This window comes from Mandrillus leucophaeus, unplaced genomic scaffold (assembly GCF_000951045.1).
Source record: "Mandrillus leucophaeus isolate KB7577 unplaced genomic scaffold, Mleu.le_1.0 Scaffold1, whole genome shotgun sequence".
NCBI classification, from domain to species: domain Eukaryota; kingdom Metazoa; phylum Chordata; class Mammalia; order Primates; family Cercopithecidae; genus Mandrillus; species Mandrillus leucophaeus.
Window position 1 is genome coordinate 2,292,186 of NW_012098097.1, and position 26,017 is coordinate 2,318,202.

Consider the following 26,017-nt stretch of genomic DNA (forward strand, 5'->3'; position numbering starts at 1 on the left):
TGCTCCTCAAAGAACCAGCAACTACTTTGTCCTAAAATCAGTCTTCCCTTCTGATAAGTCCTAATGCCATGTAACCATTTGATACTTATCGTTTATTACATAATGAGTTACCTTTTCATATATTTATACTATCTCTCTAACTTGACTATATATTCTACCAAGATGGGAGTAGATATTCTTTTTGCGTTTTACTATGGATATAAATGTATACATTGTACCCATTTAATCCAATACTTGACTGATTGGATGCCTGCATCAAACGCAGACATGACTCCCCACAAAATGGGCTTCGTATGAGCCTATGTGGCAAAGATTAGGGTCCCTGGGAAGCAGATTCTGAGATGAAATTAAGAGCTCATTATGTTAATTAAGGTGCATCCTTGGAATCAACACCTCTCGAGGTAGGGGAAGGAAGCAGACAGGGCAGAGAAAGAAGCTGCGCTTCCATGGAGACCCATCACAACTGCAGTGAATCTCATAGAGATTTCTAGAGCTCGAATGACCCTTCAGCATTTTCTCAAGATGAGTTGCAGTGAACAGGCCCTTACACTCCCTCCTTGATCAGTTTTTGGATGTGGGCTGCCTGTAAAGGGGTGTGTCCTCGGGCAAGGCTGCTCTCTGTAACAGAAGCAGTCCTTGGAAGGGCAGCCAGCTTATGGCCATCTGCCTACAGCTGAAGAGCAACAGGTTCTTCAGTGAAGGAAGGTCTGGCCAGTGCAGCACCGGGCTCATTCATATTAGGTAACTCCAGGTAAATGTAAGTGCGTTTCTTAGAGATGGGATGAGGTACTTTGAAGTACCTCATTGAGTTTAAAGGCAAAGGTATTGGTACCTACAGTTATATTCACTAGTTCTGGTTGAGTTCAATTACACTGAATTTGAGATGGCAGTTTGAAAATTTACTGTCAGTAACTACAAAAGAAGAAAAAACAAAAAAGCAGAGCATTGTCTTTGCAATTATGCTGGGACACTTTCAGAGTAAGTCCCCAAGATACAGGGTCCAAAAAAATACTGATATGGTACTCATTTGTGATTCTATGTATTCTCTTTCCAAGAGAACTTCAGCTGCATGTTGGATGGAAAACAATATGAAACAAGGGAGACAGAGACAGAGGAGAAACACAATTTGTTAATATTCTGTGCTAGATTCTGCAGAGGAATCACTTTATTTTTCAGATGTAACTAGCTTAAGTAGAGCTAAAAGTTATGTAGCTAGAAAGCTGACTTAAACCCTTAAAGCTAATGAAGAGAAATGCAGGTTTCCCAGGGTAGGTTCTTGGCACTTCTTTGCAAATAGGTAAAAGGGAATGGCAGATACTCAAGCTCAGGGAGCAAGCAGCAAGGACAGAGCCTTCCCCCCTCTCTGTGTGTTGAAGTCAGCAGATAGCACACCTGCTGCTGCGTGAGTTCCTTCTGCCAAGCAGAGCAGCACAGCTGCAAGACGCTCTGCCTCTGGCTCTGAGCTTTGCCTGTCTTCAGGGATGAGGCCCCTCCCAAGGCAAGTTCAACTGGGTTCTTTGGCAGCCGAAGTCTACATGGACCCTGCAGGGAGCGGTGGAGAAAAGTGAGTTTGACATGCTTGGAAATATTTAGATCTTGGATGTAAACTTCAAGGAAAATATTTACTCTGTTTGTTTTAATACCACAGAGGTTTGGATCCCGGGAATCTTCAGACGAGTACAAAAGGCTCTTGCCAAGGCACCAATTTAACAATTTGGTCAGTGACAAAAGGGCATCCTGTTTAACTAGTCTGAATTTAAATAGCATGTTTCCAGTGTTTTATGTTTTAGCATGTCTGTCTCATCTGTTTACTGAACTGTTTAACCCCTGAATTTTGTGTTTGGTTTATGAATTTGCACAGAATCAAATACAGTTTTTTAATAGAAAGCAAGCAAAAAAGCAGGTCATCACATAGTCAAAAGGGTTGCTACCCGAGCATTGACAATAAACTTCCCATGATTACTTGACGGTTCAGAGTGACCAGATCCTCATAGACGGCTACAAACTCTCTTTATTCTTGGCTCTTGGTGAAAAAGTCCTTACTGCCTGTTTGCTGGTGCTGAGAAATACTGCAGAATGCTAAAGGACTATGCAATTGTATTTTTGGTGAGTGAATTACAGTAAAAGAGAAGTCTTGTAAATGTGACTTGAAAAGTAGCATATTTTGTGTCCTGTCTTTGTGTTTCATGCGGAATCCCCACTGCAGGGCACAACTTTCAGGACTCACACTGATTTCCCTTTAGTTTTCTGGTTTTGTTCGTCTGCAGCAGAGTGGGAAATAGCTACTGTAAAGGGAAGTCTTAAGAAAACGTATCAGTTATGTGCACACTATGTGTACATATATGGAGGAAAAATAGACAAATGAAACTGGCATCACAATGCTGTCTCCAAGGGCCTATAAGAGATGAACTGGGACTCCTTCCTGCCTTCAGAGAGCATAGCAGGCAGAGAAAATGTTAACCATTTTTTCAACTATCAGAAAAGTAGATTTCATGATGTCATACAATTTCGTATTCCACTGTCGGATTGCTTCCCCACTTTGGCAATTAAAAGTAATTACACTTTTTTTTTTTTTTGCTGTACTGCCAAGCCAATTTCTCCTATATAATTGTTTTTAGACATGGCGAATGAACAGCTGTTTTTCAATTATTGGACACAGTTGTATTTCAATTCTCTTGTAACAGCTGTGAAACAGAATTCCTATTCAGAATTTTATAACAGTAAACCGCACAAAGACTGCTGTTGTCTCTCTGCTAATGGAGATTTTGTGTCCCACTTCTTTCTCAGTACCATTTCCCAGATGCTGTCTATTGTCTTTCCTCCATCTTTGCTTGATTGTTACTACCACGTGTATGAACCAAGTCTGATGTCTGCTGATGAAACTTTATGTACAATACCTTGGTCAGTTTTTCCCTCCATCAGAAGAGGAAGTTATCCCACTTCTCCTAACCAGTTGACAATTAAGTGAAGAAGGAATTTGAATACCTGCATGGTCATTCTGTCCTACCCACTATTGTCACATTTCTTCTTAGTTGCATATCAGTTATAAGAACAATTAGAGTGGGAAAAAGTCAAACATGTAAAAATTTATATTTGCTAATAAACTAATTTGCATGGGAGCCACTAGAGAAATATAGACTCATCTGCTTTATAGCAGCTTAGAACCAAGAGAGATCTACCAGACCAGTTAGTGTAACACTAATGGCTTTCATCTTGGAGAAAGGAAAACAAGCCAGAGTGGTTAAGTAATTTTTCTGTTTTCAGACAACCTATCTCTGTTGTTGCTTAGATATCTTAGAGCTCAATTCCCCAGTTTTAGTAGCTTCCTTACTCTGTTTTTGTTTTTTTGTTTTGACTGAGTCTCACTCTTGTCACCCAGGCTGGAGATGCAGTGGCACATCTTGGCTCCCCGCAACCTCTGCCTCCCAGGTTCAACTGATTCTCCTGCCTCAGCCTCCCAAGTAGCTGGGATTACAGGCATGTGCCACCATGCCCGGTTAATTTTTTTTTTTTTTTTTTTTTAGTAGAGACAGGGTTTCTCCTTGTTGGTCTGGCTGGTCTCGAACTGCCAACCTCAGGTGATCCGCCTGCCTCAGCCTCCCAAAGTGCTGGGATTACAAGTGTGAGCCACCACACCCAGCCATCTTCCTTACTCCTTAACAAATGGTAATCTAAAATCAGAGAAAGCATGGTTCTGGAACATTGAAAGGTAAACTAAGAGAACTATATGTTGACATTCAGATGCAAAAATAATTCTCCCAGTCTCTAGGCCAGATTGAATTTCCATCTGGTAGAGATTTATGTGTTAACTATAATACTTGATTTCCCCCTAAAGTTCAAATCTCTTTGGAAGGTATTAATTTTATGTTATATAGAAATTTATACTGAATATGAACTATCAATATGAGAATATGTTTTGATGGGCTGAAAGGAGGCGATGCATGAGGGATTTATACAATGCCATGTAATTTAAACTTAATAAATGTAATGTTAATGGCTGTGTATTAGTTTTCTATTGCTGCTGTAGCAAATTACCACAAACTTAGAGGCTTAAATAGTACAAATTTATTATCTTCTGGATCTTAGGTTAGATGTCTGAAGTGTTTTTCACTGGACCAAAATCAAGGCGTTGACTGGGCTACCTTCCCTGCTGGAGACTCTAAGGGAGAATCCATTTCCTTGTCTTTTCCAGATCCTAGAGGCTACCTGCATTCCTTGGCATTTATCCCCTGTCCTCCATCTTCAGAGCCAGCAACAGTGAGTTGAGTCCTGATATGGCATCACTCTCATCTCCTCTGCTGCTCCTTCTTCCATTTTTAAGGACCGTGTAATTACATTGAGCCTATCTGGATAACCCAGGATAACCTGTCTCTTCTAAGATCAGCTGTCAAGCAACCTAAATTCCATTACAACCTTAATTTCCCCCATTCAGCCATATAACTTAATATATTCACAAGTTCCAAGGATGAGGAAGTGGACATCTTTGAGGGTGTGTTGTCATTCTGCTTAACACAGAGTGTAAGAGAAAAGCTACAAATAGCAATGGCTTAACTAAATAATAAGTTTATCTGTTATTCACATCTGGAGTTTCTGGTAAAGCAATCCTCTAAGTGACTATTCAGGGACTCGGGTTCTTTTCATCTTCTGTATCTGCCTTCCTACTGAGCTTGATAGCCTTCCCTGTTCAGTTAATACATGAAGAAAGAGAGAGAGGTTTTTGTGTGTGTGGTTTTATACACCAGGCTTGGAGGCAGTGAAAATTATTACTACCTGTATTTCATTGACAATACTTAGTTATGTGACTACACCTAAGTACAGTGGACATTAGGAAATATAGTCTATGTACTTAGAACATGAAGAAAATACATTTGATGAAGAGCTAGTCAGTCTGTGCCAATTCTATCCATTTGTTCACCAAACATCTATTCCATTTTTCCTGCCACACATGGAACACAGGTGTCCTTTCTGAAGGTGGAAAACTAAAGGTCCCAACAAGTCATTGCATAAAACTCAAAGTCCAGGATCCTTGAGTGATGCTCATCTCTCTAGACCAGAATTGAAGTGGCTTATTTGAACCTATAAATGATATGTATTTACACACACACACACACACGCACACATGCATACACATATCATGCAGGGACAATACATAGATACAGGAAAACATTTTAGGCACCTGTTTGGCAAAGGAAAAAATGAGAGGCATTCAGCTGTTACTGAACCATAGCAATTTTGAAATCCTGCTAGGCAGATATTAAGGGTCCTATTATTTGGCTGGAAAAAAAATCTTTTATTTATTCCTAAATTATGCTCCCTAGAATCTCCTTTCTTCAGTGTTCTCCATGGTTGCTGATTCCAGCCTCTGAGAGATTCTTCTTTGTCTGTCTTTCCCATGACCTTCAGGAAGTGGGAGTTGGGGATTATGTCTGGTGCTGATAAAAGTTGGGGGACCCGGTACTAATCTTAAAGCTTAAGAAGTCAATATTTTTAGTCCATGCTCATAGAATCCTTAGGGAAACAATTTTCCCCAAACTAATAGACATTTAAATTGTCTTGCTTCTAGTCAATTCCATGTACCAATAACTACATTTGAAGTTTTCTCATTGTAATAATTCTCATGACTGATTTATTTTTTGCTTCCTCACCTATAACCTTCTAAGCCACTCCCAACCTCCCTGAAGCTATCTGAAATAATATTTTTGAATACTGTTTCCTTAATCTAATCTTTGTATTAAATTGTCTGTTTTTTTTACCAATAATGTTATTTGATTGTTGTCATTCAGAGCCTTTTCCAATTTGTCTTAATTAGGATGCAGAAGCACTCAGGTTTATTAACTCTAAAAGTTATTGATCTCTGGATACATATCCACTTCAATTTCTGCTTCAAAATAAGTCTGTTTTTGTCTGTGCTCATCTCTTTCTTGTAATATATTGCTAACAAAGGCCAATAGTAGCAAATAGGCACTGTTACTCTCCCATCAATCTCTTGTCCTCACGTCCAAAAACTACAGGCTTACAGGCTCATGAGGTGTGTTGTGCCTTTCTATTTAATGTATGAAATGGTTTTACCATATGTTTTGCCATGAAACAACATGACCTGGACCTTCATTGTTCCAGCCTCATCTATCAGCCTCCATGAGGCTATCTGAAATAACATTTGTGAATATTCATTTCCTTAATCTGATCTTTATCCTAACGCTGCATTATAGGTTCTCAGATCCTTCCCTTTTCAGGGACAAATAGAAAAAAGCAACAAGAATCACTTGTGGGATATTGTGATAAAATGGGCCTGAAATTAATTAACATCTTTTCTGCCCACATTCTGTTGGTCACAATTAAGTCATATGGCCATATTTAATTGCAAAGTATGATAGAAAATGTATTTGTGTGTGTGTGTGTGCGTGCGTGTGTGTGTGTGTGCCCAGTGGGAAATGCCAATGGATTTTAGTGCATATGTGCAGTCTCTGTCACACCAAAAAGCACAAAACTAAGTATCTGGGTATGCCAAATTCGGCTATATTGTCGGACAGTATTGCTTAGAGTATTAAGAGCTATTATTGACAGTTAATTGAACATTTAACAGCAGAAGATCTGTTGATAGTATGATATCAATGTGCAGATGATTTAAAAATCTTGAGGCATTCCAAGTATCATACACAAATCAGAGGTAATTCATTTACTTAAGTGCATTATTGACTACCTATTATGTATTAGACTTTATGTTATGTGCTATGCAAATAAAAAGCACTGGATATATCTGTAACCTCAAAAAGCTCTCAGTATTCCAGACGAGGCAAACATACACACAAGTAAGTAAAATACATTTTTTGTTCTATTATGCAGTTACAAACATTATATAGGAGCATAGAAGAGGGAACTACTATGTCCTAGTCTTATTAAAAAAAAAAAAAAGTAAACAGAGACAGCAAGAAAATAGCAACTATTAAGAATGTTGTGTTTTGTTTTTGTTTTTGTTTCATTTAACCATGTAAATGAAGTATCTCATCAAATGAGGAAGACTTTATGAGCAGGCAGTTATCAAAATGCTGAACATGGTGAGGTGCAGTGGCTCATGTCTGTAATCCCAGGACTTTGGGAAGCCGAGGCGGGCAGATCACCTGAGGTCAGGAGTTCGAGACTAGCCTGGCCAACATGGTGAAACCCCGTCTCTACCAAAAAATACAAAAATTAGTCAGGCGTGGTGGCAGGCGCTTGTAATCCCAGCTACTCGGGAGGCTGAGGCAGGAGAATCGTTTGAACCCAGGAGACGGAGGTTGCGGTGAGCCGAGATTGTGCCATTGCACTCCAGTCTGGGGGACAAGAGCGAGACTACGTCTCAAAAAAAAAACAAAAACAAAAACAATACTGAACATGCTGCACTGAAGAAGCAAAACCCAAAGGTGTTCAAAAAGGTCAGTAGTTTCTCTAGTTCAATGTTTTGGGGAAGAGATCTTGAAATCTTAAAATCCGGGACAATAGTTAAAGTAAGAAAAGAAACAAAGCCATTTTTTCTTCTTTGGTGGTTGTTATTGTTGACGTTGAAGAGTAACTGGAAAGAATAAGTTAAATGGTCAAAAGTTTGTTTTTGAGATGCCTGCAATATGGCACTTGGGCAACCTCCCATGATGCTAGATCCCTGTTGGGTCTGACGAAGGCAGACATTCATTAAGCCTCTCACCACCAGCGGTTGGATCACATCCACTTCATGCGAATAGACAACCACAAATATTTTATTCCGTATATCAGTACGAGAAGCTAGGAGCATGGAATGCACACAGTATGCTTTGAACCTCATAATTGTTCCTTGTAATAATAAATTTTTACATTTGAACCTGTGAGTTATCAAGGAAAAAAAACCAAAAAGCCACTTTGGTTAAGGGATAGACTTAAAATAACAGGAATTATGGAAATGGAAAAACACCACTTTTCTTTGTTGGCCCAAGGATTTATGTGTGGGGGGAAAAAATGATTCAGAGGTGATGGCCTTTCTTGGACATTAACAAACTGTAGAGGAGTTTGCGTCCCCGACAATGGATGGTGTGTAAATTCTAATGGTGGTGAGGGTGGGAGGAAGAGGGTGAATGTGGCAGAAAAAGAGAGACTGAGCTTAGGCAGTTCTATACTTACAAAGGGAGAAATTGTTTGGATTTTTTTTTTCTTTTCTGGAAAGAAAATCTATTGTTAAAAGTCACTTCAGCCTTTGCTAGAGAGAGAGAATAATTGGGCTTTAAAATATTAATAGAATATGAATATTGATGAAACTTGAAATATCCTGCAAACAACAGGTTTTTTCCAGCCAATTTGTTATACTCAACTCATGCTGATCGGATTCTGAGCTTTACACAAATAAACTTTAGATGGAAAATAAACATTTAAACATTAGAAATCTCATGACAAAAGAATAAAGAAACAAATGGACATTTCCTTCCTAAGAGTATGAAATTAAAGAAAAAATTGACAGTTGAAATTTCAATACATTAAAAAATTTCTAATGTAAAAAAATTATTTTCTGTTGAAAGGCAAGCCACATATTACAGTGATGGTTACATTAAATAGGGGATTGAGTTCATCTCTTAATGCCTCATGCAAATTTATAAGAAAATAATTAGCATCATTAACAATAATTTATTGGTCGATGTTATAGTAAATGTATAAATGAGCAAATAAAAATAGCAGATATGCCAATGAAAACTGTTTAATTATGATAAAAATAAGAAAGTATCATAAATTAAGATCCTATTTCACATGTTAAATTATGGTAAATACAGAAATAGAGTGTTTAAAGCTAGCGAGAATATCATCAGACTGATTATCCTTCATTGCTGATGATATTATAAATTTGTAAAACTGTTTTAGAATGCAACTTGAAAATGTGTATTTGTTGATTGAATAACCTGAATTTAGTGGGTGAAATTGTGAAATGATGGTATTTTTCTTCTGCAACAGCCTGTTAAATTCTGTGTTGAATTTTCCATCCTTGCCCCTGGACAAAAACTTCTGATAAATCAATCTTTAGGTTACCAGTAGAACTGATGAACAAAAGCCTAGTCAAACTTAAGAAACAAAACAAAACCACAAAATCTTTTATTGTCTCATCCTCTTTTAAGCTTCTCCCCTGGACCCCTGATATGGTACTTGGAAAATTACAGTAAGGAAAGTAGATACTTCATTATTTTTCCACTTTATTCCTTCATCTTCCCTTACTCAAGATGTTATTTCTTGACCCCCTCTTAGTGATGTTGGGTAGATATGAGAAACCAGGGTTGAAAAGTTATTTATCAATCAACACAGTTGTAATCTGGAGCCAGGCAGATACCTAAATGCTGTTTTCCTACTGAGGATATTTTGTAGGTTCTTCGAAAAAGTCAGGGAAAACAATCTGCTATATTATTCACTAACTTGGGCAGTGTCCCAACTAGCTGGCTATGAATGACATCCACCTGAACCCCTGCTTCTTGAGTAATCTTCCTGTAGCCTCTTAGTGCTGTTGTCTTTTAGCCCTTGCACGTAAGTCACATGCTGGGATCCTTTCCAGGTAATTCATGCCTCACTATCCTCTGTAGGGTCCACACTGGCTCCACTTTTTCTCCGTGTTCAGCCATCAGGACTATTTCCCACCAATCTCCTGTCTTTAAATTTTGCAAGCAAAAGCTGGCCTCTTTGTTTTCCACATCCCTCACATATCAAGATCTAAATTCCCTTTCTTGGCCTGAGGTTAGTTAAGAAAGCATGGAGGAAGGAAAGAGAAATACTGAACAATGCTGACAACTGTTCCAAAAAAGTAGTTGATCAACTCCGCTAATGAATACTTACTTTTTGTTGTATAAGGGAAGGTAGGTGAAGGACTAAGAACAACTGAATCTGTTTTGGGAAAACCCTTTTGCTGCTCACATTTAAAAGATCAGGCATCTCTCTTCAGAAGGTACGGTAATTATCACATACACTTTTGAGCTTTGAAATCGTAGCCCAAACTGAGACAATGGAAAAGTCCCATTTAGATGTTACACATTTTAAAAAATCTTCAGAATTTCCAAACCTTTTAGCCTCTAGGGGAAGGAAACAGAAGCGACTAAATTATGTAAAAGCTCGGTGCATTAAGATAGTAATTATAGTGTTAATTTGAAAACTATAAAACTTGAAAATGGGAATTTGAAAATCATCCAATATCTCATAATAGAAGAATAGTTAAGAAAGTTAGGGCATATCTAAATTAAAGAAAACCAACCTGCTAAAATAACAAACTATGTTTTTGTGCATGAAAATATAATACAACATTGAGTTGGAAAAATAGGACATAAAATTGTATTTACACTATATTTATAACTACATAAGGTATATATTTAAGAGGTCTGGGTCAGGAAATCAAACAACTAGTCGTCTATCACAGCCATGGAACTTGGTAGCTCGGTTACCTTAAGGACATTATTTAAAGTCTCCAACTCATCTCTCTAAAAAGAAGATAATACTTTCTATTGTTTTCGTGAGACTTACATGCACTAAAGCATTGCCTGGCACTTAGTAATGAGTTAAAAAACTCTATTAAAAGACTGAAAAGGTCACACAAAAGTGAAAATAGGAGTGATGTTAAAATGATTTAAAATCTCTTTTACATTATTTGTAATCTTCTCATAATGCTGTTATATTACTTCCATAATTAAAAACAAACTAAAAAAGCTGAACAGTAGAGGGGCAATACATTGGTGACACCAACCCACAAACATTTAGGACATCTAAACAGAAAGTTGCACCAAATTGAGACTTCCTCATATATCACAGACAAAATTGTTTTCCCAAGATATTGTGTTAACCCATCAATTCAGTGGTCATTCCAGTCAGTTGGCATTCTCTAGTAACCTTTGCATCACCTGGGTATCATTGGCATAGATTTTAGACATATATTATAGCAGTTCACTTTGCTTTCTTTGTAGTCCATTTCTGTCAAATTACAAAACCCAAATAAAGTATTTCAGAAACAAACCAGGGCTATTATCCAGGTTATGAGCATTTAGATAAAAAGGGAAAAATCACGACCCCCTGAAGTAGGCTTAATTCAAACAAGAGAATATATCTTGCAAACCGTTCGATAATTTTTATTACAGTTTTTGATGTGCTCTTATTATCTAGACTATAATCTGCAAATGAATTGGGTATTAAAGTAAACTACTTTTAAAAGTTTGCAAATAAACTCTCTCCCTATATATTATCACTCTTTTATTTGCTCTTATTTGCACTAATAAAGATGAAAACATGATGTGCCTTATTTCAAACCAATAAGAGAGCCAAAAAGAACTTTTAAAAATGATGTAAAGGTTGAAAATTAAAAAGTGCTTCTTCTAATGGGTTTTGGACAAGACCATATCCCAGAAACATATAACTGATTCACCTAAGCTTGTTTCTTAAAGACTAAGTAAAACTATCATTTACATATGTACTGCTTTTATGGCTTTATGCTGTTGCTTCTCGTGATAACTTAAAATAATTTTTAAAATCCATATTCTCAGATTTGAGGTGAAATTTGAACAAGTGCAACTATATGTCTTTCTTCATAGTTACACGTGGATAAACAACTAAAAGTAAACCCCACAATAAAAACACTTTAAATGCAATATTTGAGGATTTTCTTCCATTAACTCTTTATTACTTAAAATATGGTGAATTTTGTCTGGAACCTTGTGGTCAACTATTTTCAAATGAACATAGAATTGGGAGTAGTAGGTCATTGATATTTCTGATTTTTAAAAATTTCAGTGGTATATCAATCAAGTGTTGCTAGAAAACATTAAGATCTGAGTGTCACACAACTATAAGCATTGATTTCTGACTTAGGGCAGCTGGGTGGGAAGGGTACATTTGGCTGATCTTGGCTGAGATCAGCTGGTCTTGGGTTCCAGCCACGTGTTCAGATCAGTTTTGCTCCAAGTGTTCTCATCTTTTGAGACTACTCAGCTGGATGGGGAATGTTCTCATGATGTGGGATGAGAAGTCCCAAAGATGATGAGAGAAAAAAAAATTATGCCACTTAAGGTCTAGGCCTGGAACATAGGTCATTCCCACCCCATTATTTTATGTTACATGCCCAAGTGTTGCTAATGCCTATTCCTCTCAGAAAGATGAGAAAGAATGGAGTGACCATTCCTGAATAAAAATTTAATCTCACACAAGTGATACATATTGTACTTCATGTTCCTACAATGTTGTCATAAACATTTCCACCCAATGACTACATTCTCCCACTTCTTTTCTCTTTAATGTCTCTTCCTACTTCTCTATTTTCTTGGGTTATGAATGCAACACATCTCCCTTAAACTATTCCAGTGATCTCCTTCCTTGTGCTTTCATGGACTTAACCTTCATCTTCTAAAATACTGTCATTGTTAACTCTGTAATGTAGAATTGGGGCGTATTATTCTATTCCTCATAATTCAGTGACTCCTTATCATAATAGGCGGGCAAATTTTCTTAAGGCGGAATAGGTGACCCGGTCAAACTAACTTATACATGGATAAATGACTAAAAAATAACCCCCCAAATTAAAACCTATTAAATATAATATTTGAGAATTTTCTTTCATTAATTCTTTATTACTTAAAAGATGGTGAATTTTGTCTGGAACCTTGTGGTCAACTATTTTAAAATGAACATAGAGTTGGGAGGTAGCAGGTTACTGACATTTCAGATTTTTAGGAATTGGAGTTCAGTGGCATATTAGTTTGTTTTCATACCGCTATAAAGAACTGGCTGATACTGGGTAATTTACATAGGAAAAGAGGTTTAATTGACTCACAGCATGGCTGGAAAGCCTCAGGAAACTTATAATCATGGCGGAAGGTGAAGAGGAAGCAAAGCACCTTCTTTACAAAGCGGAAGGAAGGAGAAGTGCTGAGCTAAGGGGGATGAGCCCCTTATAAAACCATCAGATCTTGTGAGAACTCACTCACCATCAAGAGAAAAGCATGGGGGAAACTAACCCCATGATTCAATTACCTCCACCTGGTCTCTCACTTGACATGTAGAGATTATAGGGACAGCAATTCAAGATGGGATTTTGGGTGGGGACACAGAGAAACCATATCAAGTGGTATATCAATCAAGTTTTGCTAGAAAACAATAAGATCTGAGTATCATATCATACAACTATAAGCACTGATTTATAATTTATGGCAGCTGGGTTAGAGCTTCTGCTCTAATTTCTGCATTACATTTGAGACATCCACAATCCTCTCATGATCTCATACACCTTGATGCCCCTGTCTCTGCAATATTATCTATCTGTAGTGTCTTCTTCCAGTGGTCCATGAGTCAAAGTACTCCTGATCCTCCAATTCTACCTCTTGTCTGAAATTGAACCTATCAGGAGACACTAGGTTAGGAAGCAAATGACAGTGGCTTATAACCACAAACATGTATTTCTTGCTTACATTACATCCCCATTGCTGACTGGTTTTAGAAATCTTCATTCCAGGACCCAGACTAATGGAGTAAATCTTATCTATTTATTTCATCATAGGGAAAATAAAAATAGTGAAGCATGTTCTAGCTCTTAAAACTTGTGTTTGCCACTACCACACTCATATTTAATTGGCTAAGGCAAGTCACATATACATGTCAGAGTTCAACAGGATGAAGGTGTAAAACTCTTCCTCAAGAGAAAAGGATATCTCAATGTGAGGCAGTAAATATTTTGAAGAGTATCAAAATCTACCATGGAAGTGGCCCTTTTGTCTTCCCATTAAAGATTTCCTTTACAATGTTACAACAATAATTAATATAACTATCACTTGCTGAAATGATATCTATCTATTTTTATTGATATCTATATATCTTTATTGATCACTCAGTTCATTGAGTACTTTTTCTACTTCCCACATAACTTCAGGCAAAAGCATGACTATTTTTTTTTACTACAACATAATGAGATCCCTCTTTCTCTTGTTTCCAACATTTACTTCATTTACCTGTGAGTCCTCACCTGTAGCTTTAGGAAAAACCACAAGACTTCTATTGACGGTGTGTTCAAGGCACTACAGACTGTCACTAAACCTTTCCTCAAAGCCCATTGCTCAGTTCTAAAGCCACTTCCACATTGTGGGTTGGTATTTTGCCACCATCTCACTGTTAATATTAATGGATGATAATTGCATATTGCTCTGTAACAAATTACTACAAAACTTAGCAGCTTGAAACAACAAACATTTATTATTATTGGTTTCTGAGGGTCAGGAATCCAAGAGTGGATTGGCTGGCTGCTTGTAGCTCAACGTCTCTTGTGAGGTTGCATTCAAGCTGTTACCAGGCTGCAGTCGTCTGAAGGCTTGACTGGAGCTGGGAGATCTGTTTTTAGTATCACTCATGGGGTTGTTGGAAGGCCTCAGTTTCTGCTGAGTGTTATCCAGAGGCCCTAGTTCCTCACTGCATGGGTCTCCCCACAGTGCTGCCTGAGTGTTCCTCAAGACCTGGCAGCTGGTTTCTCCCAGGATGAGAAATCTGAGAGAGAGGTCCAAAAGGGAAGCTTCAGCCCTTTATAACTTAATGTCAGAAGTACCAACCATCAATTCTGCCATATTCTGTTGGTCACACAAACTGTGATACAGTATATGGAAGGACTATACAGTATTAGGAGATAAGGATCACTGAGAGAACCATTTGGTAGGCTGGCTTTGACAAATAGTATTTTTTTCAACCTTGAAAATCCAGAGCTGTCAGAGAAACAAAAATGACTTTAATGTGACTCGTTTAGTTGACCATTTACACAGTTATTTAAAAATACCTCTTTTACCTGTGTGCTAGCCCCTGTGATAGCTGCTCATTATGTAGAAATGAAAATGTTTCTTTCTTTGAGGAGCTTACAAACTATTAGGGCAATAAACATACACAGTTATGTACCACATAATTTTGTTTCATCAACAATAAACTGTAGATACAACAGTGACCCTGTAAGATTACAATAGTGTATTTTTACTGTACTTTTTCTATGTTTAGATACACAAATACTTACCACCGTGTTACAGTTGCCTACAGTTTTAAGAGCAGCAACCCACTATACAGGTTTTGCCATCTGCGTTTTTTGTGAGTACACACTATGAAGTTTAGATAACATCATCGCCTAATGATAAATTTCTCAGAATGTATCCTCATCAAAAAGGGATGCACCACTGTGCAGAAATTAAAAATTGCTTTATACGTTAATTGCTGTAATAGAGTACATACATATCATAATGAGAGTTAAAATTACAAGTGGTTAAAGACTTCGACTTTTGGAGTCAGATCACAGAATTTTGATTCCAAGTTTCACCATTTATTAGTTGTAGTACCTTCAGCAAATTACTTCACCTTTTGTGACTCAATTTTTTCATTCATTAATACAGAAAATAGTAGTGTTTTCCCATAATATTGATACAAATTTTAAATGACTTCTACACAGATAGATATATAGGGACGTAGGTAGATAGATGATTGATTGATTGATTGATTGATAGATAGATAGATAGATAGACAGATATGCTTGCAGGTATGTGAGTCAAAAGTTATATAAATTTGAAAGAAGTGGTGTTCTTGTCATGCAGTGATGGCAAATTTAGAAACATTGTCATTTGCAGTTACTTATAAAGTAGAATATATGTGCAATAAATTGGATAATCCAGCTAAGTTGTGACAATGATGACGTCAATTGCATGCATGGGTGGAAGAGGATACAAAGGCAGTTTTAGATAAAGAATTTCATTACTTATTGGAATAGGCATTTCCTATTTCTTGCTCATTCCCAACTTTTGAGCTTTTAATAGAGAATCAAAGAGGAACATTTTTTTTTCTCTTTGTAAAAATAATGCCTTTAATTATCCGAAGAATATAAATGTGAAATGGATAATTTACTGTGTGGGTATTTGTGCTTGTTAAGGTAACAGAGTCTGGGTATGATTGAAAATTAGCCATATAAAAATTCTAGTTTTTCTTATTGCCATCTAGCCTGCTTTGGCCAACACTATCATAAAAAGCTAGAGACATTGCATAGCTATTGTGATAATTTGTTCCGGTGGATCATCTATTTGCATGACCTTGGTTATAAGGTCATGAAATGTGCTAGAGTTGGTGGGGAAAAACTTGTGCCTTTGAAATTTGAGAGCACTTTTTATTCCCTCTGGTAGTTTTTCTGAAATTCTGTGAGTAGGACTTACCTAGCTTGATTCTTCATTACTTGGAAATCCTGAATAGTTTTTCTTGGAAGTAACCAGATGGAAAAAATTAAAAATGTTTCAGAAGAACTATTAATACTGGGTGTTTCTTTTCTGAAGCATTTTATTTTTATTTAGACTTAGATCAAGGACACTTATGAGTTTAAAGTTAGCTGATCCAGCATGATGAAAATTGTTTTTATCAGAATTTCAAACCATAGCTTTATGCATCAGTAGGCTTGACTCTGTTTTTAACAATTGTCTTTACCTTTCTTGCACTTTAAGAAGGTAACAAAATAAAAGCTTTTTACTACAATTTTGCTTCATATGGTGTGCTATTGCCTTAAAAATAATATTTTCTAAGGAATGTTAAGGGAATGTTTAAAGAAAGCACTGACACCGTCTCCAGAATCTTTTCATAGAAGACATTTAGTCCCATTCTTATTACCCTTAATGGTTGTTCCTTTTTAAAGAACAAGTACCAAATGTATGATGGGGACTTGCCAGAGAAAGACTAGGTTCTATTACTGGGTTTCTGCAGGAAAAAAAATCTATAGGAATATAATGAAGAAACCCAAATGAATTCCATTTTTTAAAATAATTTTTTTTTTGTAAACACATACTATAGTACTATCAACAGTTAGATAAAATTTCAATGTTGAAATTCTCAAAATCCACAAACGGAAAAACATTTGTAAGATTTCAATGGTGTGGGCAATGCTGTGAATTGGACAAAGGGAGAGCAGGCTTCTAGAGTCCAAGGAGATCGCCAAGTAACTGGATGCTCTATGATGTGAGTTAGTGCCTCTGCCAGAACAAGGCATCCAGGAATTATTGTTACCCTCTTTTAGTTTTACAAAGGAGAATTTGTGGTGTAGAAAGAAAAGAAGAGACTTGGGAATAAAGCAGATCTGAGTATCATTTATTAACACCTTCAACTTCCACAGACTTCTGAATCACCCCAAACATCTTGTTTTTTTTTTTTTTTTTCACTTCTGAAACAAGGACAGAAATTAAAGGGATGTTGGAAAGTAAAATATCTAGCAGGGCTCACCAAAGTTAGTTGCCTTCCATTTGCTGTTGGTGTTTGTATGAGTTAGGTTTATATTTAATTTCTTAATGTAATTCACCAGAAGGTTACAGTTTTCTCCATGCACAAACAAGCTCCACAATGATACAGAAAAATATCCTCTGTGAAGAAGACAAAGGGCTTAGAAAGGTAATTTTAACCTGTTTGAAAGTAGCTATGGAATAGTGGAAAGAAAAATACTCATGCAGTTCTAACACAAGGCTTAGCCTGTCACCCTAAGCTGTCAGATCCATGGCTTCCTCCTTTATGTGATGAATTTAGTGAGATAAATTATTCAAAATATAGCAGATGATTAATAAAAGTCCATTATGAAAAATAAAAATAAAAACAAACTATAGCTAACTGAAAATGAAGGATGCATTCCCTCCTGATACATTTTTAGCATAAAGTGAACAAAGACACTTAGAACCATGGGGCATCTGCGCTCTTTTGTCTGTTTTTATGTGTATATAATAGGAAAATGAGAGGGAGATTGCCATACATCATTTTTTTCTAAGTATGCTTTGTTATAGCAGCATTACTAATTAATCCTGCTACAACCCAGTATGTGGGTGAATTCTTCTGTTCAAAGTCTTTGAAACAATCAAGTATGTCCCAACATGTTTTTTTTCTCTTTTCAAGTTGCTACACCCAAGTCGTGATCTGTTTCCTTCTAGTTAGCATGTTGCTACAGAAAAGGGCTTTATCAGCCTCATGAGTTTCAATATCAGATTGAATCTGCTATTATGCTTACAGAAAGATGACAGCTACTCCCAAGCAGCTAATGGTGTGTGATTTGGATCACATTCCCAGGACTGAAAGTGTCTTGGCATGAACCATTCCCACACATTCACTTGGTGCTCCTGTGACTGTGTCTTGAGACCAAAGACATATTTTGAGGGAGAATATACAGGTCCCATGTGGGGTAACAGGTCAAATATCTTGGAATGCAACTTATGCTAGAAAGTCATCGTTAAATTATTTGCCTCTCATGTGAAAGAACCTCAATGGGTGGTTTTAAAAAATGTATTCTGATTATTTTTCAGTCAAATGATAATGAGTAACCAAGATACAAATTACACAGCAAAGATTCCATAGAAATAAATTACTGGAAATAACTGTGAATATCATCTTTTTGTGATTAAACATTTCTAACATGAATGTTCAGTTGTATATTTCTTTATATTTCAGTAATAAATCCAATTTTGTATGTCTTTCAAAGTCAGTCAACACTGACTTTGTTCTGAACCTTGAAGGTCTTGTTTGGTGCCCTGGTTTGAAGTCTGAATGAAAAGAAACCAATCATTGTAAAACAATTTTCACATATTGTAAGATACAGTATTATCTGTACTTTACGTCACTCACTTTGTTCTTTATTCTGAAATTCATTGGGAACACAGTATCATTTTTAGTAATAAACAAAGGTAAGGAGAGAAGTGACAATGCCAAAAAATAGAAAATTACTTGTTTGCTAGGTTTACCAAATTTATTTATATCATATTATTTTCTTCTTGCAGTTTTTGGTTTGCTTTGTTTTAATTTGTATATGAAAGCAAACAAGACATAATACCATGGCTAATAGTTTCAGATCACTGCATTCCTGTGATTCCCAACCTTTTACAACAGTAAAACTTCTAAGATTGTATTTGCAGTTCAGTTGAATATCACCCTGATAATGTATACTGTGACTATACGTGGCTGAAAACGGAACATTCATACAGTTTCTTTAAGTACAGAGCCAATCAGTCAAATAAGATGTATAGTGCAGTCATTATTATCAAGTGAACTAACCTGCATAATACACATTTAGAATGCCAAAAGTTTAGATGGAACAAGGGGAACTCACAGACAAAAAAAAAAAAAAAAAATCAGCCCAGCTAAAATAATTATCTATTTACAAAGCTTCAAGCTCAGAGATTTTTGGTCCAACTCATTGATGGGCATGTTTGGCATCCCCAGATATTTAGTGCAAGAAACCCTGGTTTTCTTTTCTTATGCTATTTTTTTTTAGGAATTGGCATGTTCAGTTAAAAAAATTCAAATTTTAATATTGGAAAAGCAAATCAAATTGGATAAGTTCCTGGAACTATTCTTTAGGCAGCCTCAATGTTCAGAGAGCCTGGATGTGGTGAGGTTAACACTGACCTTCAAAGTTGGAGACAAGTTCTTCTGGCCTAGTCTTCCACATCGATCATGATACCTGGAATCAGTGAAGTTACAAAAAATACACATTATTTGCATAAGTATCTGTACAAGGTTTCAAGAACACCTGGTAGTTTGTAGCTTTTCTCTCCTCACATTGCTGCCGCAGTGTATTTTCTTTCAATGCAGAAACACCTTACATTATAGAATGATGACAGTATGAAAGCTGTTCAGAACTGTAAATAATAATTTTCCATGCCACTCTTTTTTGTACATATATGTGATAAGGCTGAGAGGAAACAATTAAAAATAATGTCTATTTTATTGCAACTAAGTTTATAGCCTTTCAATGTAGCAACTCCTGAAAAATTTGGAGAGGCATTCAAAAGACTTATAAAATGCCCTTGCATCTCAGTTTGAAAGTGAATGCATTTGTAGCATTTCCGTTTTAGCCAAAAAAAAAAGAAAAGTCCTGAAATGTTTGCCTTCTTTTTTTCCTCAGGTAAGAGGTATGATGTCCTAGTTGCTGAGGTCCTCTGGAAATGATTGAGATAACTTGAAATTTTCTTATTCTCCCTCATCTAGGAAATTCAATAAACAAACATGTCTTTTATGATGTGGCAGTGGGAACAAGAATGTATTGACTGAGTTTTTTGAGAACTGAGGTGGAAAAAAGTGTTCTTTATTTAGCTGCAGGTATCTGATATTTTCCCCTAAATAAACTCAGCCATAGACTTAAGACTTCTTAAAAGTCCATTTGTATGTCTGCCCAAGTGATACGTCTAAATCAGGTTTTTTCAGTCTTGACTTTATTGCCATTTTGAGCCAGAATATTCTTTATGTGGGTGAGGGAGTGTCCTGTGCATTGCAGAATGTTTAGTGGCATCCTCGGCCTCTATTGACTGGATGCCAGTAGCTTCTCCAAGCCCCACCTCAATCATGACAACCAAAAATGTCTCCTGACATTGTCAAATGGCCTCTGGGGGGAAAATAGCCCTTGGATCAGAATCATTATTGTAAATCTTGCAAAATAATAATACTTTACTACTTCTAAGGCTTAATATGTTAGTTATCTAGGATATCTGCCTGTATATATATTTATATTCTCTTACATATAGTTTTTTGTCATTCATATGCAATTCTCTAAGCTCTTTGATTAGTCTACTAAAAGAAACTGAAGATTGGCTTAAACATAATTTTTTTTTCTATTTTATAACTCTTACAACATACCCTGTGTGTCTGTTATGTTTTGAAAACCTATTTTAATGTGTTGACTGTCTGTTCATTATCGATAGAAACAATTTCTTGCCTTTTCTGCATCACTCAGGGGATCTTGGATCTTAGTGCAGGAACAGTATTTTGCTGGGCCAGCTTCATGTGTGATCATGTCACTATTTTAAAATACATCTGCTGGTAATACAGTCTTATGTACAGCTGTCTTCAAGAACTAGCCAACAACTGTCTCATCAGGATGGGTTTTCCATCTTCTCCTTCCAACACCTTTGTTTTTCTTCCTTCCATGCTATAGGTATATTGATCATGAGGAGAGGGTTCGCCCCTCACGGGAGAAGTAGTTAGGAAGGCAATATGTGGAAACAAAGCCATGAATCTGACATGAAATGTGCTTAAGGTAAGTAAGAAGATGGGGTTGCATTTTTATGATGTGTTACAAAAAAATTGTCCAGAAAACATCTAGCTCCGGAAGCCAACCATTATTCACTTTGAGGGAGCGTGCCATGCAAAAGATCTCCTGATTTTAGGAAATCACACAGTGACCTGAGTTGCTCTGGGTGCCTACCGAGGAACATGGACGCAGCTTCAGTCTAAGAAAGAATGTTCAATTGAGGCAGCCACTTTCTCCGGGCCAAATTATATTCTTCATAATCTCCCAAGTGTTATATTTAATTTACATTTGAAATAGAAAATATGTGAACATAGACTTGGCTCACAAATTATTTCAGTTTTCTGAATTCAGGAGAATGTGCTTGTTGAAGCAGATGTTTCTGAATTTTATTTCATTACTGAAATTTCCACAAACATAAATCATTTAAAAATACATGATTTAAGAGTTTAATAACCTGAAAATGATCACCCAGCAAAGTTTTTGTATCTTTCCTCAGCATTTCTGACCATGTGTTTTCAAGAAAGCATTGAAATTTTTACCAAAGCTTCTCATGTAGATAATCTCTTAAAAGTTTAAATCTCTTATGCAGCATAAGAAAAATAAGCTATTTTTTTGACTTCAATCTAAATGACATTCTGTACTCTTTACAAGCCCCTGAGTATTTGATAACTCTGAAAGATGCAAATGTAAATTTCCTATGAATCCCAATTTTATTCAAAGATTGAAGCCCTATCACTTCACTTAGAACAAATTTCATCCATTAACAACTATCTTGCAGGTAAAGGGAAGTAAAATATAAGTAAAGTACTAACAAAGCCAATTACATTCAGGTGCATGGATGATTAATCATAAAATTCACAGTGGAGGACACTCTGTGGGTAAGGAATACGATTCCTTTTTGAAAATAATGTGGTATATGTATATATTTTTCTTCTCTTCTCCTTTCACATGCACTGTTTAGATTGTATACGTGGAGATGAATATCCATTGTCCTTTGCACTTTCTGGATGATAAATTAGAAAGGAAGAATCCAAAGAATGAAGTTGTGCTATTTGTCTTCATTTCTGATCTGGGAAACTAGAGGAAATTAAGATGGTTAGTATTGCTATCATTTTTTCCCCCTGAACCCTAGGAAATAGGAATTTAAAGTCCTTAGATGTATTTTCTACAATCAACAAATTATAAAGTTATTTTCACTAATCTTTTTGAAAATATAAATACAAGCCAGAGGTTCTTATTCATGGCTCATTTCTCGGGACTTTGTAAGACCATGAAGCACATTGAAACCCATATATTGAATAGGTCCCATGCAATCTGCCTGCATTAACTACATCAAACCCACTCATTCAAACTTTATCAAATTTTTTTTTGTCCTTTACCATGTACCAGAAATGGGACAAGGGGCACAGAATATAGAGGTGAACCAAAGAAACAGTTCTTGTCCTCATGAAGCTTATATCTTAGTGTTAGAGACAGAGGCACAAAGAATGTAAACCAATAAAGAGAAAAAGATAATTTAGATCGCAGTAAGTTATATAAGGAAAATTAAACAAGGCAATGGGATAGAAAACAATGACCAAGATGTAGAGAAAACTTTGGCTTGGGCTGTCAGGGCATGATGCTCACTAGAGAGATTCCATTTGAGCTGAGATATAATAAATAAAAATGATCCAAACATGTTGATTCAGGGAAAGACTGCTTCAGGAATTGCAATCACAGAATCATATTCCTAAGACAGGAATGAGCTGGGTGTCCTTGATTTAGAGAAGAAAATCAAGGTGTATAGACTCTAGGAAGTAAGAGTAGGTCCTGCTAGGGACTGTACTGTGTTTCTTAAAAATGTATATGCTGAAGCCCTAATCCCCACTGTTACTGCATTAGAGATATGGCCTTTAAGGAGGTAACTAAGATTAAAAGAAGACTAAGAGCAGGGCACTAATCTGATATGATGGGTGTTCTTATAAGAAAAGACACCAGATCTCTCTCTCTCTCTCTCTCTGTCTGTCTGTCTCTCTCTCTCTCTCTCTTCATGCATAGAGAAAAGACCATGTGAGGACACAGTGAGAAGGAGGCCACATGCAAAGCAGGAAGGAAGATCTCACCAGAACAAAAACCAGCCCTGCTGGCACCCTCATCTTGGACTTCTAGCCTTGCTCAGAGCTGTGAGAAAATAAATTTCTGGTGTTTCAACCACTCAACCTATGGTCATTCGTTATGCAACCCTAGCAGACAAACAGGGACCTAACTTAAGAACTGGTTAAAAATGAGGCCAGTGAGGAATTTGATACCCTATGGTTGGGAAAGTTTGATTTATTCTAAGTGCAACAGAATGGAGCTGGGGATATAAATTTGGGATTTATTGGCAGGTGAAACATATTTTAAAATAGACTAAAGTTAAATTTCCTGAGGGCAGAATGTAGATAGAAAAGAATCAAGGTTTTATGGCCAAGATCCAAGTCACTCCAATATTTAGAGTTCTCCCGAACATTTAAAGAGGGCTTACACTGATTCTATGTAGCATCTTCCAAAAAATAGAAATTCTTTACAGCATCTTTCCAAGTCATTATATGAGGCCAAAATTACCTTGATATTATAACCAAAGACAGTACAAGAGGAAGACAGTACAAGATCAATATATAACATGAAATTAGACATAACATTTCTAAACAAAATATTAGCAACTTGAATCCAGCAAATATGTAAAAAAAAAAAAAAAATGCACCATAGCCAAGTGGGATTTATTCCAGGTATGCAATGCTTTTAAATATTTGAAAATAAGCCGTTATAATCTACCATATTAACAGGCTAATCACATGATCATATCAGTTGATGAAGATCAAATCTATGGCAAAATTCAACATCTATAATTTTAAAGAACCTCTCTAAAAATAAGTAATAGAGGGAAATATATCCTCAAATTGATAAAGATCATTTACAGAAAACACAAAAGCTGTCATTATACATAATGGTGAGAATCTGAATCAGTTCCCCCTAAGATCAGGACCAGGCGAAGATGTTTGCTATCATCACTCTCATTCCACATAGTGCTGGAAGTTCTCACTGGTGCAATAAGGCACACAGTAGAAATAAAGACACTGAAATTTGTGTTAGTTAATTTTGTGTTGCTATAACAGAATGCCACAGACTGGATAATTTATTAAGAAAATTGTTTATTTCCTACAGTTTTGGAGGCTCAGAAGTTCAAGGTGCAGGGGCCTGCGTCTGGTGAGGGTCTTCTTGCTGCATCATCCCATGGCAGAAGGCAAAAGGGCAAGGGTACAAGAGAGAAAGAGAGAGAGGAATGGAGAAGGGATGATATGAGGGAGCCAAACTCATCCTTTTTATCCAGAGCCCACTCCTGAGATAATTAAGTCACTTCTGCAATACATCATTAATACATTCAGAGTCCTCATGACCTAATCACCTCTTAAAGGTTCCACTTCTTAATGCTGTTGCATTGGGGATTAAGTTTCCAACACAAAAACTTTGGGGGATGCATTCAAACTATAGCCAGTTTGAATAGAAAAAAAATTTAACTGTTTCTGTTTCAAATGACATAATTGTATACATAGAAAATTCCAAGCAATCTTTTAAACACTCCCAGAACTAATATGTAAGTTTAGCAAGATCACAGGATACAAGACCAACATACGAAAATAAATCATATTTTTATATGCTAGCAATGAAGATGTGGAAAACACAATTAAAAATACAAGACTATTTACAATTATTTCAAAAAAGAGAGAAATAATTAGGTACAAATCTAACAATGTACACATAGGTCCTCTATGCCAAAAATTACAGAACCCAAAGGAACAAATGCAAAGGGCTTTTAAATAAATGGAGAGATGACCTTGTAATGGATAGAAAGAATCAACATAATAAAGATGTCAGTCCTTTTCAACTTCATTAACAGGTGCAATTCAATTCATATCAAAATTCCAAAAATTATTTTTGCAGATATAGTAAAATTTATTTTAAAAATTATGTCTCAAGGCACAGGTCATGGACTAAGTAAAATAACTTTGAAAGTGAATAAAGTGGGGTGGATTATTACATCCAACATTAAGACTTACTATACGGCTACAATAATCAAGAGATTTTGATATTGGTTGGGGGATAGACTCATAGATCAATGGAACAGAAGAGAGAACCCAAAACTAAACAACACAAATATACCCAGCTGATTTTTGAAAAGGTTATAAAAGCGGTTCAGTGGAAGAACAGTTCTTTCAACAGATGATGTTAAAGCAATTAGATATCCAAGGGCAAATAATTTAATCTCAACCTAAACCTACTACTTCATTCAAAAAGTAATTCAAAGTGTAATATAGTTTTAAATATAAAATATAAAACTAAAAGACTTTAGTAAAAAACAAGAAAAATTTTAGGAAGTAGGGCTAGATGAGAAGTTCTTAGATATGACACCAAAAGCACAACTCATAAGAGAATATAATTACTCTATTGGACTTCACAAAAATTAAAAACTTTTGCTCTGTGAAAGACTACATTTAGAGAATGAAAATTTAATCTAAAGTTAATCTACAGACTAGAGGGAAATATTTGCAAATCACAAGATTCAATATAGGGCTTCTACTTGGAATACACAAAGAACTCTCAAACTGAACATTAAAAGAAAAATAAGCAGGCCAGTCTGAAGATAGCGAAGTATCACAATTGATTGTTCACAGTTCGTTACAGATCTTACTTCTTGTTCTGCTCTTCCCCCTTCTCACTACTGCACTTGACTAATTAAAAAAAGCAATTAAATTAGAAAATTTATAAACAAAATGAACAAATGATTTGAACTGGGGAGAGATGATATCTCATTTTAGTTTTGATTTGCTTTTCTCTGATAATCAATGATATTGAATGCCTTTTCATATGCCTGTTTGACATTTGTATGTCTTCTTTTGAGCAATGTCTATTCAAATCTTTTGCCCATTTTTAAATCAAATTATTAGATTTTTTCCTGTAAAATTGGGCTGCTTATATATTCTAATTATTAATCCT

The 26,017-nt window shown here is 36.1% G+C and overlaps 1 long non-coding RNA gene across 1 annotated transcript; it reads left to right on the plus strand.

Moving 5' to 3' along the window:
• The first annotated feature begins 1,433 nt into the window (after positions 1–1,433).
• On the plus strand, positions 1,434–23,199 carry LOC105545712. Its single transcript, XR_001007027.1, has 5 exons — positions 1,434–1,564; positions 4,087–4,257; positions 20,909–21,010; positions 21,966–22,099; positions 23,042–23,199. It is a non-coding gene; the product is annotated as an uncharacterized LOC105545712 (long non-coding RNA).
• The last annotated feature ends 2,818 nt before the right edge of the window (positions 23,200–26,017 follow it).